The sequence below is a fragment of the Elephantulus edwardii genome, unplaced genomic scaffold, assembly GCF_000299155.1.
Source record: "Elephantulus edwardii isolate Elephantulus edwardi_28Jun2011 unplaced genomic scaffold, EleEdw1.0 scaffold00291, whole genome shotgun sequence".
Classification (NCBI taxonomy): domain Eukaryota; kingdom Metazoa; phylum Chordata; class Mammalia; order Macroscelidea; family Macroscelididae; genus Elephantulus; species Elephantulus edwardii.
In genome coordinates, this window is record NW_006400041.1 from 1,066,347 (window position 1) to 1,071,336 (window position 4,990).

General features: G+C 36.6%; 1 pseudogene; it reads right to left on the bottom strand.

Annotated features, from left to right (window-relative positions):
• Window positions 1–619: 619 nt before the first annotated feature.
• On the bottom strand, window positions 620–1,342 carry LOC102858741 (annotated as a pseudogene).
• Window positions 1,343–4,990: the final 3,648 nt, after the last annotated feature.

Sequence of the window (4,990 nt, forward strand, 5' to 3'; positions counted from 1 at the left end):
TGGTACATTAGTTTTCACTTTTACTTCAGAGAAAGGAAAAGACAGTAAGGAAAAAATTTATCAATTTCTCAGTCCCCTTTATAAAAGTTACAACTGAAACTGGAGATCACTTATATACAGTCAACTGTATATCTAACTTTGAATATAGGAATTATGCCTAGAATTGGAATTTTCCTAAATTCTGATTCTTTTTAAAAATGAGAAATGAGACATCTACATCAGAGAATACTGCAGCCTCTATCATTGGAGACCCTTTCAAAAGTAAACTCCTGTTTCCATAATATAAGGAAGCAAAAAAATTCTTTTCATAATCATTCAGTATAAAAAAGTTCACAGTCTTATTTAACTTGAAAAAGGTAAATTATTCATTGTGGCATCTGCATAGATTATTCTGATCCTCAGTAGTCCTTGAATACAAATTAATTTAGCATGAACTTGTATCTGTTTGGGTTTTCCAAGTAAAATACTAATACAATATGTATTAAATTGGCAAAAGTCCATGAGCTTAAAGAAAAGGAATTGAATAGAAAATGTTTTCCAATTTTATCCTTTCAAATTTTATAACAGCTTCAAGTATTGAGACCTAATTGGTTTTTTGAAGTTTCCAGGATGAACACATTCAATTCTCATTTTTCGTTCCTGGCAACATTTTGCGGCGTATATGATCATGTCTTCCAACTTCAATCATCTGTGCTTCCCACAATTTCATTTCATTATCATAGTGAATTTTATCATCTTTAGCAAGCTGAATATAGACTTGTTTTTGAGAGCTAGTCAGGTTTTTCCAATTTTCATTCACAGTCTTCAGCTTTGCCTGTGATGAAGAATCCTTAGCTTCCTGGAAACATTCAGATACAAAATTGTTCTAAGCTGAGCGCGTTTTTTTTCGGTTTGCCAAGCATTGTTAATTCTCTCTTTTTCATGAATGCTTTTCTTTTTAAACGTTTTTGTGTGAGTTCTTTTTCTATAGACATGATTTGACTTGGACTTAGCTGTTCTTGAATTCTGTTTATCTCTTCTTTGTATGCCTGCCAGTCTGCCCTGTAAGCATCTTCATATAATTTTTTTTTATTTTTTATTTTATTTTTTTTTTTGAGTCAGGAAGTTCCCTCCATAACTGGGCAATTTTTTTAACTAGTTCTGAATTCTTCACATCTGGGATCTGAGCTTTAAATATGGGAAGCTGTTCTGTAGAAAATCGCAAGAAAGAACTCAGAGGCTTCTTTGGGTAGTTCCCTATGGTGGATGAAAACCATCTCGGTATGTACAAAAAACTGAGCTGTAGCTGGCGCTCCACTCTTGCCCAGGGCACTGAGCGCCACACGCCCTGGAGAAGTGCCATAGCACCTGCGAGCCACCAAACAATGCAATCTCCTAGAACTCCCGGCACGGCAAAAACAACCGCAGCAATGACAACTAAAGCCCGCATGCGACGTCCATAGGTTTGTTACCATTGGTGAATTATTTTTTTGATGTATCTTTTTTGTGAACCTGGGGAAAGGATGAAAATTATACAGGTGTCCAGAACTTTCGTTCATAGGGTCACTATGAGCCGCCCATGACTCAAAGCACTTAACAGCAACATTTTGGATTCTAGCGGCCAAGATTTTATTCAGGATTTTTGCATCAATGTTCATGAGAGATATTGGACTATAGTTTTCTATTTTTTGTGGTGCCTTTACTTGGCTTTGGTATCAAGGATATGTTTGCTTCATGGAGTCTGGGAGAATTCCATTTTTTTTCTATTTTCTGAAATAGTTTATGTAGAATTGGTGACAGGTCTTCTCTGAATGTTTGATAAAATTCACTTGTACAACCATCTGGTCCAGGACATTTTTTGTCTGGAAGTCGTTTTATTACCTTTTCATTTTTTTCTTTTGTAATGGGTCTGTTCAGGTGTTCAATTTCGGTTGGTGTCAGTTTAGGTAAGTTGTATATTTCTAAGTATTTGTCTATTTCCTCTAGGTTTTCATATTTGTTTGAGTATAGTTTTTCATATTTCAATGTTAGTCTTTTTATTTTAGTTGGTTCTGTTGTGATATTGCCCCTTTCATCAATCAGATTATTTGTGTCGTTTCCTTTGGTAGTTTTGCTAGTGATTTGTCGATGTTATTGACCTTTTCAAAGAACCAACTCCTAGTTTTGTTTTTGGTTCCAATTGTTTTTCTGTTTTCTATTTCACTTATTTCTGCTCTAATTTTTTATAATTTCAGTTTATTTAGAGGGTGTCAGGGTTTCTTGCTGTTTTTTTTTTTCAATTTGTTGGAGATGTTGGGTTAGAGAGTCAATGGTAATTTTTTCCTGCCTTTTGATATGTTTGCTTATTGCTATAAATTGACCTCTGATTACTGCTTTGGCTGTTTCCCAGAGGTTTTGGTAAGGGGTGTTTTAATTGTCATTTGTTTCAAGAAACTTTTTCATTTCATTTTTTATTTCTTCTAGTACCCACTCATGTTCAAGGAAGGTGTTGTTCAGCTTCCAAATGTGTGATTTTTTTCTCCTTTATCTTTTTATTATTTCTAATTTTGTAGCATTGTGGTCTGAGAAAATGCTTTGAATTATTTCTATGTTTTTTACATTTATTGATGCTTACCTTGTGACCTAAAATGTAATCTATTCTGGAGAATGTTCCATGAACTTTGAGAAGAAGGTATACTGTTTGTTGTTGTTGTTTTCTGCATTGGCCTATAAATATCTATAAGGTTGAGTTGGTTTTTTGTGTGTGGTTTAATTTTTTAGCATCTTTGTTGAGTTTTTTTCTGGTACTTCTATCTTTTCTTGAGAGGGGTGTATTGCAGTCACCAACTACTATATTAGTGTTGTCTATTTCCTTTTTCAGTTATGTTAATGTTTGTTTTATATATTTTGCCAGTCTTTCATTTGGTACATAGGTATTTATTATTGTTAGATCATTTTGTTCTACTGACCCTTTAAGCATTATGTAGTAACCTTCCTTGTCCCTTGTGATGGTTTTTGCATTGATATTTATTTTATCAGAGATTAATATTACTGCTCCTGCTTTTTTTCTGGTTGGCGTATGCTTGGTATATTTTTTCCCACCCTTTTTAGTCTTTATTTATCGTCATTTTTCAGGTGTGTCTCTTGTTGACAACATATTGATAAATTTTGGTTTTTTAAATACAATCTGCTACTTTTTCTCTTAAGTGGTGCATTTAAACCATTTACATATAGTGTGCTTATTTAGAGGCAAAGTTTTATTGCTATCATTTTGTTGAGTTCTTTTTGGTGTAGCTAGTTACTTTGGTCCATCCTGCTTTCTGTGGCACCTCTATAAGAAGGAAATCTCTCAGTGTTTCCTGCAAAACTAGTCTTGTTTTTACAAACTCCCTTGGTTCTGTGTTTTTCTGGGAATATTTTGATCTCTCCTTAATGTTTGATGGACAATTTTGCTGGGTACAGTATTCTTGGTTGACAGTTGTGTTGAGTTTTTACATAAGTCATTACACTGTCTTCTTGCTTGCATGATTTCTGCTGGGAAATCAGCACTTAATCTTATCTGCTCACCTTTATAGGTTACTCTTTGTTTCTCCCTTGCTGCTTTCAGAATTCTCTCCTTATCTTTGGTTATGGAACATTTGACTATGATATGACTTGGTGTTCTTTTGAGGTCTATTCTATATGGTATTTGCTCAGCTTCTTGAATATATATTTTCTCATTCTTCATTATGTCTGGAAAATTTTCCTCTAGTAATTCTTACACAACTTTTTCAGTGCCTTTACTTGCTTCTTCCTGTTCTGGAATTCCAATGATGCATATGTTATTTCTTTTGATGGTGTCCCATATTATTCTTAAGTTTTCTTCTTTTTCCTTCCTTTTTGCTCTAGCTGATCAGTGGTGACAATTCTATCTTCTATTTCACTGGTTCTGTGTTCCATCTCTCCAGCTCTGCTCATGTGTCCTTCCATCATGTTGACAGCATCTGAAACACTGGATCTCATATTTTGGATCATGGTTTCTTGTTTTTCCAGTGTCACTAATGTCTTGTTTGTTTTATCTGCATTGTTCTAGATTGGTTTTTTTAAGCTCCTCCTGGTTTTTATTTGCAGTGTCCTATAATTCTTCAAGTTTGTCTTTCACCCATTGAAAATATTTAATCATTGTTCTTTTAAATTCTGTGTCAGAAAGTTCCAACAGACTTTCTGAATTCAGGAAATCCATTGATACTGTGTCACCTTTTGGGGATAACATCTTGCTTTGCACTTGTGTAGGGTCTGACATAGCCTGCTTCTTTCTTTGCATTGTTGTGGTAGAATTTTTCAGTCTGAGACGATGATAGGTTCTTGATCTGAAGACAATGCTCTATAATTTGGTGGGGCAGCTATCCCACCTGTGTTTCTCTCTGAACTTCTGGCTCAAGGAAAGGCTCACTTCAGGGCCTGTGAGAGCAGCCTCTTGTAGCTAAGTCAGATCAAGGTACTCGAGATTAAAGGCAAGTTGATTGACTAGACGTGTAGGCATGGGTGTGAAGCAAAATGGGGGCAGGGTAGGCACGGAGGCAGGGCAGCCACGTGTGGGGACTTCACTCAGATTTCAGCTGTCTGGATGTGTTCACATGCAGGGTTCCTACTCAAATTCCAGCTGTCCATCTCCCAGCCAGTGGCTCTGGCTCAGTGGACCTTGCCCAGTGGCTCTCACCCAGGGGCCCTTGCCCAGCGGCCCTTGCCCCGGCGGGGCCCTGAGTCCAGCAGGGCTTAAGAAAACTCAATCAAATTCCCACTGATCTGCTTGCTCCTGGTAGGTCGGTGGGGTTTAAGAAAACTTGGACAATTTCCCCACTGATCTGCTTCCTCCTGCAGTTTGGTCCTCCAGCAGCTTGGCTGGCAGCTTCTGCCAGGGCCTGTGGCTTGCTGCTCCTGGGCTCCCAAACAAATTATTTTAATAAAAGTTCTGACTCAAATTCCTACTGTCCGTGTAGTACCATGTAGGTCTCTGCACACAGCATATATCTTTTTATTTTATTTTATTTTT